Here is an 11,396-nt window from a genome sequence, read left to right on the forward strand (position 1 = left end):
AGCGCTTCTCTGCCCTCCCAGCTGAAGCCCTCGCTGGCTGCTCCAGGCTGGATCAACACACTGTGAGCACTGGGAAGGGGCCCCGGCTCGGGGAACAGCCCCCAGGGCAGCCCCACCTGTCATGATCCACAAGGTGGGATTCATGATGTGGTTTGTTGGAGTCTGAAATACAGACTGTGTGCCCTTGTTTTTAATATTTAGTTCTGAGATTCAAGAGAACACTGAATTTCATATAACATGAAATTCATGAGCATGTTTTCATAGTGATACATGAAAACAAATGCTAAAGTTAGATAAGAAAGGTAGGTGTGTAGATTAGAAAGTTTCTTAAATCACTGGGTGAAAAAGTAGTTTAGAGAACAGGAGACAAGATGGAGGATTTAGTGTATTGTCCCTTGTCCTTCTTCTTTCTTCTTTATGTTCTTCTCCTGAAGGTTTTTGGGTAGTAGTTAGTAATTGGATAAAAAATGCCGCAGTGCATCACAGAGGTGATGGGTCATTGGGTCATTAAGAAAAATAATATACGTGTCTATTGTTAATTGGATAAAAATAAGTATAAAGATAAAAGAACTGCGTAGTTCAGGGCCATTTTGTGTATCAGACATGAAGTGTGCCACAAGGCCTTGTTTGTACCATCAGAAGAAAGAAATGTACCAAATTGCAAAGATTAACCTTGTAACCAGCCTAGAGAAACCTGTTAAGTTTTATGAGGATCCTTCAATAAACACGAGAAACAAGATTCTAACGAGCTCGAGAGTTTACTTCAAATAATGAGAATTGAGATAAGTGGAACTCCCCACGAGGGAGGATCCCAGAATAATTCAGCCCAGAGAAGGTTGGGGAACTATAGAAAGCTGTATTCACAGAGAATTCAGCCCAGAGGAGGCTGGGAGACTATAGAAAGTTATATCCACAGAGAACAGAGCCCAAAGGAGGCAAAGAAAAGAGAGACAGAGGTAACATGGTTCTTTTAGTTGGTCTTAGAGTACAAACGATTATCAGCAAACCAAGACTTCAAACAGCAAAACACACTTTATTGAGTGCTCATCAGCACTAATATGCGGCAGAGAGAAAAGAGGAGAAAGCAAAGCATGAGGAAAAGAGAGTAAGGGGATTACAGCTAACAATGTCAAAGTCCACTCAGCCATCCAATGATGCAGAGTCTTCTGTCCATTGGAGAGATCTCAAAGGAAGGTAAATTTGGGGTATAATTTTATAGTCTTTTACAAAGCAAGGGGCACAGGGCCAAAACCAGAGATTGATGATCATTGTGATGAATTCCATTGCGCGGGGGGCTGGTGTAGTGTACAGAGCAAACCACGCCTCGCAAGCCTTTGCTCACCAGCAGGAACGAGGGCAATGTGTCATGGAAACCCATTGCACAGGGTACCATGCACAAGCCTCTGCTCACCAGCAGGAAGGAGGGCAGTGTACTGTGCAACCACCTGCAAACAATCACTTAGCAAACATCCACCTCAGCTAGGCCCAAACCCCTAAACCCAGTCCCTTGTGATATTCAGGGTCTCAGTCTCTGTCCTTGAGACGGTTGTGAGACGGATGAGAGAATCTTCGGACTGTTTCTTACACCACGGCCCCCATGGCAGCTCCAAGGCTCCGCCAGCCAGGACAGAATGTGGGACTGGGAACAGGGGAAGGGACGGGGCTGCCGGCACCAATTGAACACAAGGGACAAAGGGCAGAAAGCACAAGTGTTTAATGAAAAAGTAAGAAAATAATGCAGGAAATAACAGTGCCTCGTCTCCAGGAGATGAACCTGCAGGAAGACAACATGATATGGAAGCTGATGTGTTTCTCTTGCACAGCACGTTTATACACTAGCCTTTTATGTCTGTCTTGCCAGGACACTGCAGATACTGCCATGTGAACGTGATCTTGGCAATATTGGAATCATCATTACTGATGGGGATCACACAGGGACATCTCACAGGATGTTCTGAATTGGAAGGAACACACAAGGATTGAGGCCAGCTCCTAAGGGATTGGCTCATGCAGGCTCAAATCCCAACCTTGGCTTTATTGGCACCTTGCCCCAACCAAGACCAAGTACACATGGAAGTACACACAGTTTTATATCAAGATAGTGTCGTGGTTTTGAACCAGTAATTAACAAAAAGGGGAAAAAAGAATTATTTATTTCTTGCTGTGAGATATGGATTAAAACAAGAGCAAACCAGGCATAAAACTTAAAAGGAATAAAGAAAGTTTATTGACAAACTACAAGAATAAGAACACCAGAATAAACTTTTAGAAAAAACCTTTCCATTTCTCACTGCTTACCATTCTTTTGTTCACATGACAACAGAGACAAGAACTTTAGAATTTTTGATGGTTTAAACAATTCTTAATTCCTTCTATAGTCTTTTATCAGTCTCTGTAGAGAAACAGAAGTTCCTTTCTGTTAATTTATGGAGTTTCTCACAAGAAAACTATTTTTGTTATAGTTTCCCATTTCTCTGATATCAGCTGCTCAGAGCTGCTGTTATCAGAGCCCACCCCTCCTATTCCACATCACTCTGAAATGTGTTATAGGTCATTAGTTTGGGGATAGCATTTTAAGGATAAGTTATTCAAAGGCAAAAAGTATTCTTCATCTGTTTCTGTGAGCTTCACTAGAAAACAGTTTTCTCATTGCCTCTCAAGGCTTCAAATCTCCCAGCACTTCACTATACCATAATTACTCTACTTTTTTCTCAAATTTACACTTTGAACACTCTATTCCTCCCCATACTCTATCATGAATTAAAGGAGTTCTTTTCAGGACTTTATTGGCCATCCCCATAGTTTTAACAGAAAGATATTTCAGCTTAATTAAAGCATCTTCTTAATTCTCTACCTTTCTTGAAGTTTCTTTTCTTTCTTGCCACTAGTAGTTTATAAAGTCTCTTTTCATGTTGATCACTCTCCTTTTCTCTCTCTGGATAAAAAGATTAATCCGCAAGTCTCATCTGAATAAGAAAGAGTTAAAATCTTGCCCAAGCTTTTGTAGATGGTTCGGTGATCTCTGCTGAACAGGAGCTGGAGCTGTCTGCGATGAAAAGTTCCTCATAGCTGCTCTGGAGAGCATAGTCACCGTCTCTGCTTGCAGCAGGCTTAGAGCTCTTCTCCTTCTTTACTCGACAGTTTTCTGGTAAATTCCATCACGGCAAAACCTGCAGCCAAGCCAGGAACCGGCCTGGCCTAGCTTGGCTCAGAGCAAGCTCCCGCAGGCCCCATCTCCCGGCTGGCAGAACGGCAGGCCCAGCCCGGCCCCCGCCCGGCCACGTGGCCGCGCAGAGACCGAGAGGCCGAAGCTCTGCTACCTTTCACAGCCAGAAAACAAAGAGAACCACAGAGTTCTGGTTGTACACTTTAAGGTGGGGTTCACAAGTTGATTCCACTTTTCAATGGCTAAAACTGCTGTCAATTCTCAGCAATGACCGATAATTGGTCATGAGAAAAGACTCCCGGCAGTCCCCAGCAACTTTAACTTTCTTAAAGGTAAAGTAACCCCATGACATAGACATAAAAGGTTAGTGTATAAATGTGCAGTGCAATAGAAACAGGGTAAGTCCTGGAGTGGCTCCAGAAGGAGAAAGAAACTCCCAGCCCCAGCCCAGGCAGCCACACATCAGCTTGCACATCATGTCCTCTTCCTGCAGGTTCATCTCCTGGAGACCTGGCACTGAGGTTGTTAGCGTTCAGGAACACACATAATCACAGAATGATTATATGAAGTTGCTTTATTGAAGAGCTCTGGGTGTCAGGGGTACACATACCCAAATCTGACCCAACTTGGTTTTGAGTTGAACATGTTTTTATATTCTATCATTATATAACTTACATATTGATTATTAAACTTATATTGTTCTATTGTTAAGCATTTTTTTTACCTAAGCATGGATTTCTCGTGATTCCCCTCAGCCCCCTAACATTGTTCCTCATGTTCTTTAAACAATAATTATATCTAATCACATCTAACAATTGTATCATGATCATCTACTGATTACACAGGTGCAGTTTCACCTGATCTTTAGCAAGCACAAGGCCTAACATTTCCCAGGGCCTACTTTTCCCAGGGCTTTCCAAACCTAACTTTCTTTCTAAGTCCCTGAATTTTCTAAGATTTTAAGACCTTCTACTATCAAGGTGACCCTGAGAGCAAACACTGAGATGTTCACAAGATCAGGCACTGAGGTGACCCCAAGGGTCTGTGCAAGGCTGACGCTGCAGCTGAGGAAAGGCATCCCAGGGCTGGGAGGGAAGAGGTGAAGCTGTGACTGCCAAGTGTGGAGAAGGTGCTTTGTCCAACCCCTGTTACAAGTGAGTTTGGGGTCTGCTGCAGAGATAGGGCATTGGATTTGAGCAGAATATGCTCCTGAGTTTATTCTCAGCCAGGTACACACACACTCCATTGCCCAGGACAGGAACCCTGTAAGGAGGAGCAGAGAAAGTGCTGGCACCGCAGGGGATAGTTGGTGCCCCCATGCCCTCCATTCCCTGCCTGTGCTCCCCAGGCCCTGCTCAGCTCCCAGGGACTCACGAGGATTTGAAGCTGCTGCCATCCACCCACTGAAGCTGCTCTCCCAGTCTGCGAAGCCCGAGCCAGTAATCAACTTTCCCACTGAGGTCAGAGGAACTCCTGGGAAGTAGAGAGGAGCCGGCTGGGGAAGCTGCACCTGCAGCACAGGAGCCCCCCAGGCTCCCCTCGGCCATCCAACCTCCCCCCACTCACCATTTCCTCATCCCTGAGCACAGCTAGGGAGGCCCCAAGCTTAGAGCATTGAGCCTGACCCTGATCCCAGGTGCGGTGATCCTTTGAGAGGAAGTAGCAGATCCTGCGGTACCCGATCCATCCATCTGGACAGGCCAGCAGCTATGAAGTGTCAGGAACAACTGGAATTTCTGTTTGTCTTCCCCCTGCAGAGGGAAGAAGAGAAGGTCTGAGGATTCCCCTCCACAGGCAGCAGGGACCCTGCTGTGCCCCGAGGGGCTGGGCCAAGGCAGCCGTCTCTCCCTTACCTGACTGCAAAACCAAGTTCATCAACAAAGTCAGGACCAGGATCACAAGCACAGCCAGGGCCAGGGCCACCTTGGGACTGGATCTGGTCCACTGGCCTGGAGTAGGAAAGAGCCGCTGACTGTGAGGATGGGGCTGTCCTGAGCAGGCTCAGCCCCTGCATTCCCCCACCCAATACCTGGGGAGCACAGGAGGGACCCTCCAGTCTGTGCGCCCCTCACTCAGCTGGCAGCAAGAAAGACAAGGGACAGGGACACAGCCAGGGCCTGGGCACAGCCACGGTCAGGGCTAGGGGACAGCGGGTGGCAGGAGAATGGCCCAGGGCCAGGGCAGCTGGGGGTGTCAGTCCCAGCCACTGTGGGGGTCTAGCAGAGCACGAGGCCTCTTCCAGAGCCCTGGAAACAGCCATACCCCCGCCAGCCCTGTGCTCCTGGGGTGACTCTGTCCCCTCCCTACAGGCCACAGCACTAGCCCTGCACTCACCCAGAAACTGTAGGGTTTTCTTCCTTACATTCATAGCTTCTGATCTGTTCTCAGTCTTCAGGCGCTTCTTCACACTCCCAGTGCTGCAGCAGAGCTCATTCTCCACATCTTCATCCATTGCACACTCGGCAGCAACACCTTTCTGCTTAGGAGAAGTGGCTTCTTTCTCCCGAGGCAAGTGTGCAACCCTGGCTGCTGACATGCTGGAGACCCGGGAACTCAATCACAATATGCTGTGTGTGGAGCAGGATTCCCTCTCCTCCAGCTCACAGCTGGGCTCTCTTTGCTTGGAATAAAAAACACTGGTTTCCTGAGACATCAACAGTGCTGAAAAAGCCTTTCAGGGTTCCGACCCAGAAAGAGTTTCGCAATGACAAAGACTGAAGATTAATGGCCCATGAAGAGAGACCCACCCCGGCTGGTTCCGGCCCTGCGGTTCTCCAGGCACAGGACGGCAGTGCCGGGCCAGTCCTGCCCTGTCCCTGCTGCTCGAGGACGCTGCAGCAGCATCTGCAGCACAAGTGCAGACTCCAGGAACTCCGGCCCCCTCTGGCTCTGCAGCTGCTGCAGACGAGCTCTGGGCTGGGACAGGCGGTAACAAGGTCTGGGAGCTGCCGAGTGCCTACACAGGGCAGCTGTGAATCGGGATCAACCTCCTGAGGAGGACAAGGATTGTCCCTTGTCTCTCTTGCTGCCAGCCCCTGTCCTGGCGGGTTGGAGCCCAGGGACACTGAGCGCTGGCATCGCACTTTGTGTCCCTGTTTGGAAACAGGAGAGGCAGGGCCTGGCAGAAAAAGCAGAATTTGCTTGGCTTAACCTTCGGGAAACCGTGCGAGAAGTGTTTTCTTCCCCTACTGACCCCGTGTGTCTCTCACTCTCAGAGTGCTTTCGGTTGTGAGCGACGTTCAAGTTCATCCCGTCCCGTCCCATCTTAGCCCCGGGGAGGGACATCTCTCGCCGCACCAGGGGCTGTCAGTCTGGTCCTGCATAGCCAAGAACAGTCCCGGTGTCATCTATAAAACCCCTCGACTGGCTTTTGCATGTGGGATTGTTTGAAGTTGCTGTTTAGAATTCGGTCATTGTAGAATTGTACTGGTTGGGGTTTTTTGTGCGTTACAGTTGAATGTTTGATAGTTCTGCCAACGAGACTGTCAATTGCCATAAGCATTGTCCCTATTTTTGTGGTCCCTTACTCAATTATTTGTTGCTATTGATATATTATTTGTGAGTTTAATAATCCCTTTTAAGTTTGTCACTTTCGAGGGCTTCAAAGCAAATCCCCTCGCCAGCAGCATGCAGCATCTTACAAAGAATTTTGAGCCTGCTCCAGAGGACTTGTAGCTTGACGCCACAACAACAGTGCACACTAATGAAGAACTTTCCCGCCGAAAACCTCAGTTACCACCAAGGACAGCAGACTTGGAGGAGAAGGTTTTTTACCAGCACCAATCAACAGAAACTGTAGGGGTGGGACTGCCAGCAACAAACTGTGGGGACAGAGATTATAAAAGGAGCTACGAGAGTCGAAGAACTGCCCTTTTAACTGTGGATTAGCGGCAGCAGATTCAGACACTGAAGACCACGGTCTACATCTCTTTTAGAGATTTTTTTTAATATAAATTTGAGTGCAGATTAGCTGCATTCACTGCAGTGCCGCTGAGTTCTTGCGTTGGGACGAAAACGCCGGTTCAGCCAGAGGATTCCTCAATCCTCAGACCCGGGACTTTTTTTATTTCCTTTCTTTTTTACTCACTCACCCATTATCCTTTCCTTCCCTTTGTTTTGGGTTTGGTTTTTTTTTTTTTCCCTTAATAAACACCCTAGTTTATTTGAACCCCGAAGTTGTGTCTTCTTCCTCACACCGGGCACAGCGCAGCCACCTCCGGCCTCCCGACACGAAGCGGGACGAGCCAGCGCTGCTCCGCCACCGCCTCCTGCCGAGGCCCCAGCGGCAAGGAGACCGCGGGCAGCCGCTCCCGCAGCGCCCTCAGCCCAGGGCCAGCACGGGCCGGCCACGGCACAAGCCACTCGCCACAGCCCCCTGCCGCCCCCTCCCGGGCCCGCAGCGAGCCCCGAGCCCCCGCAGAACCGAGCGCGGCTCCCACCTGCGATGGCTGGGGCCGCCTCCGAGCTCCGCCGCCGCCTCACCGGGCTCCGCAGTCCGGTCTGGTCACTGCCGTCACTCCCGGTTTCCAAAGACGCGCCGCGCCCTGAGGGCCGATCCGAGAGGCGGAGTGGGACGGAGCGGGATCGTTTCTCTGCCCGGCTCTGCCCAATCAGCGCGCGAGAACGAGACGTGGCGGGAGACGTCGGCCAAAGGGAGAGAGGGGCGGGCTTGGCACAGGGTGCGGAAACGCTGCTGTTTACTTGGTGATTATTCCATTGTTTTGCTAATTTGAAAAGTCGGATGTGAAACTGGCCTGGAATATCTGGGCCCAGCACAGCACCTTTTCCGAGAAACGGCCGGAGTTCGGGGAAACAACCGTGGCAATTCCATGCAGAACGCCAAGCCGCCCTATTCCCCCACTGGCTGATACCTCCCGCCTGCCTCATCTCGTTTCCCGAGCTCCTGTCCCGGCCCAGAGCTCGTCTGCAGCAGCTGCAGAGCCAGAGGGGGCCGGAGTTCCTGGAGTCTGCACTTGTGCTGCAGATGCTGCTGCAGCGTCCTCGAGCAGCAGGGACAGGGCAGGACTGGCCCGGCACTGCCGTCCTGTGCCTGGAGAACCGCAGGGCCGGAACCAGCCGGGGTGGGTCTCTCTTCATGGGCCATTAATCTTCAGTCTTTGTCATTGCGAAACTCTTTCTGGGTCGGAACCCTGAAAGGCTTTTTCAGCACTGTTGATGTCTCAGGAAACCAGTGTTTTTTATTCCAAGCAAAGAGAGCTTAGGTAAAAACAATGCTTAACAATAGAACAATATAAGTTTAATAATTAATATGTAAGTTATATAACGATAGAGTATAAAAACATGTTCAACTCAAAACCAAGATGGGTGAGATTTGGGTATGTGTACCCCTGACACCCAGAGGTCTTCAATAAAGCACCTGCATATAATCATTCCGTGATTATATGTGTTCCTGAATGATAACATTTTGGCGACCCCTGATCTGCTGCTGAGCGAGTTCACTTCCCGATCCTCCTCCAGCTGGCACCGAGGGATTCTCGGGGAGCCCATCTGCCTGTGACCATCTTTGCTGCTCACAACATCCCCAGGAGGGAAAGGTAAGGTTTTTTACTTGGTTTGGGTGCCTGACAGTAAGACGCAGTGAAAGCTGCGCGTGGTTGGGCTAAAGGAATTCCTGTTGGTATTGCCCATGCACCGTCTGTCAGACGACTGTGAAAGTGTTGCACGTTTGGCATTTGTGGTGTATTATAGTTATAATATGGAGAAGTTTAAGGGTTTTTGGGCAGCAATGCTCCCATACCAGGTACTTCTCCTTCAGGGCGCTTATTAACACATTGGAAACAAGGTAACTTTGGGGAAGAATTACATAAGACTAAGTTAATTTCGGCAAGATCTCCCACAGAAAAAGACCCCAGCGACCCTGTCTCGTCCATTGGTAGCTATAACCCCCTCTTCTCTCTTTCTTTACTTTGTTTTCTTTATTTTTTTCTCTCTCTCTCCCTCTCCTCTATCGCATAACCTTTATTGTTGGCACTAAAATAAAGGTGCATTGTGATTTAAACTGAAATCCCTTCGTGTCCCTTTTGCACTGAGATCAAACAAACCTCTCATGAGCCCCACTCGCGTTAGTGAATCATGACAGTTAAATTGGTGTCACAGACAGGATTTCTGAATACAGAAGGGGCTGCAGGTTCGTTGTGCAGTCTGTATTAGGGGAAAGACGTTTTTCTCCAGCTGCACCCAGCCCGACACTCCCAAAAGAGTGAGCGGTGTCTAGAAAGCAAGGGGGGCGACTCGAATTTCCCACAAACTGCACATGCCAAGGTGCAAAAGCACCCCACACTCACTTGAGGGCTCTGTCTGCAGGATTTCACAAATGATCTCTTAGTGCAAAAGGGTGGGACTGTTTTTGTTGTTGGGTGTATGAGTTTTGACTGCTTGGCGTAGCGAAAAGACAAACAGAATTTTAAACGGAAGGAATGCCTCCCAAGCAGATTTGGTCTTTTCACCCATACAGGGAAGCAAAAAGTTGTGTCTGTGTGTGTATAATTTAAGTTTATACCTCCCTGTAGTGGTTTTCCCTTTGTAAAAATGACCGAAAACGGCAGTGCAGAAGTTAAAGTTGCATTTTATGCATGTTGTGCTCTGTTAGCAAAACACAATGCCAGACCTTCTCCAGGAGGAGAAAAGTTGGTGCTTAATAATTAGTTTAATTTGGAAAATGTGATTGATAGAGTATGTTCTTTACAACATGAAACAAAATTTAAACTGGGCAAAAATAACACTATACTCTGCTCAGTTTTGGGAGCTTGTTTTACAGCAGCTATAGAAACTCACTTTAAGCGAAGAAGTGAGGAAAGAACTATAACAGACTCCCTCCAAAACCTAGTTAAAATTTTGCAAAAACAATTAGATGAAGAAAATAAGATCAATCTGTTGCGAGCAGCCTTCCATGATAAAATTCAAAAAATGCTGACTTGCTAAAAAAACAGAAGTGAGGGAAACCCCTTTCATTAATCAAATTTACCCTCAAAAGGAGCTAACTCAGATAAAAATTGTGGGGAACACTGCTGTCCTGGTTTGAAACCTCTAATTAAAACAGAATATAATTATATCAATAATGAAGATCTTGATCCACATATAACCACTAAAAATAGAAAAAAAAAGGGAGAAGAAAAAAAATAGAAAAAGGAAATGGGAGTGTTGTAGTTTAAGGCCTGGCGATCTGAAGAACTTGGGATGTTAGGGAAAGTTAGCTAACCCCCCTCTCTCTAGGATAATAAAACCTTCTGCAATTAGCCAATAGCATCTAGGTGTGATGTAAGCAGATGGGAGTAACACAGTGACCCCAGACTATAAAATGTTAAGTTTCCCTGCAATAAATCGCCATATTTTGCCATCCATCACATTGGTGCAGTGGAATATGGACCGCGCGGCTGAGGATAGCCACCCGTGCTGGTTCCAGCCAGGGTACCAGCCTTGCTTGAACCCAACATGGGAGTACAGGCGTCTCCCTCACGAGTCAGAGACAGAATACGTATCCCGAGTGTCTCTCACTAGAGGTGATCAAATTCAGTTGAGAGAACAGGAATCCAGTGGGCACTGGGGACATGAAGTCTCCTTAACATCAGGAGACAGACGTAACCCATGGTCCCTAACTCAGCACGCAGTTATTGGGCAGAGGGACTTAACCCCTTGGAAAAGGGGGACCCTATAGCTACAGTGAGTACCCCTGACCAACTACTGGAAAATATTCACAATTGCATTCTCCTGCTAGGTACCATACAATTTGGACAGGGAGCAAAGTTGCAAAAGAGCTAATTAATTAGAGTAGCAATTATGGACCTGTAAAAATCTGAAAAGAAGAATCAGAGAAAGCAAAGGGTGTTAGAAAGATTTCCTTTCTCTTAAGGAAAACCCAGAAAAGAGAAAACAAATCTCTAACCGCCAGTATGGGTGGTCACTAGAGATAAAGAAAGGGGTCTCCAAAAACATAATGGGTTGCTTATCACTTAAAAGTTGAGTAAAGTAGTCTCTAATCGGCACTGTCCCAGGCTGACTGTATCGAATGCCCCATTGTATAACCCAGCACAGCTCCACAGGCTCTGGGCTGTGAGCCAAAGCAGTCTCCTTCTCAGCTTCTGGGAGTGGAGCCCAAACAGCTTTAGAATCAGGGAAACTGGTAACTCTGCCTCTCATGGGTGAGCAGAGAGGCAGAGGTTGGTTGTATTTAAAATGCTCACTAGAAATAACAAAACTGGAGATGTACTGA

General features: G+C 47.9%; 1 protein-coding gene and 1 long non-coding RNA gene across 6 annotated transcripts in view; one reads left to right on the forward strand and one right to left on the reverse strand.

Annotated features, from left to right (window-relative positions):
- Window positions 1–2,877: 2,877 nt before the first annotated feature.
- On the reverse strand, window positions 2,878–7,761 carry LOC131588650 (uncharacterized). 3 transcript variants are annotated; one of them, XR_009279622.1, is made up of 6 exons: window positions 7,606–7,761; window positions 5,501–6,483; window positions 5,020–5,115; window positions 4,733–4,917; window positions 4,541–4,639; window positions 2,878–4,429 (listed from the first exon to the last, which is right to left on the reverse strand). It is a non-coding gene; the product is annotated as an uncharacterized LOC131588650 (long non-coding RNA). The 3 variants fall into 3 exon arrangements; XR_009279623.1 differs by lacking the exon at window positions 7,606–7,761 and having other exon boundaries at window positions 5,501–5,703; window positions 6,360–7,429; XR_009279621.1 differs by lacking the exon at window positions 7,606–7,761 and having other exon boundaries at window positions 5,501–7,429.
- A 154-nt stretch (window positions 7,762–7,915) lies between these two features.
- LOC131588589 (zinc finger protein 239-like) overlaps window positions 7,916–11,396 on the forward strand; it is a 59,698-nt gene continuing 56,217 nt past the window's right edge. For all 3 annotated transcript variants that reach the window (XR_009279615.1, XR_009279612.1, XM_058857543.1), the window contains exon 1: window positions 7,916–8,721. The gene's annotated coding sequence lies outside the window, so the exon portion shown is untranslated. The remainder of the gene's footprint in view (window positions 8,722–11,396) is intronic.

The sequence above is a fragment of the Poecile atricapillus genome, chromosome 26 (assembly GCF_030490865.1).
Source record: "Poecile atricapillus isolate bPoeAtr1 chromosome 26, bPoeAtr1.hap1, whole genome shotgun sequence".
NCBI lineage: Eukaryota > Metazoa > Chordata > Aves > Passeriformes > Paridae > Poecile > Poecile atricapillus.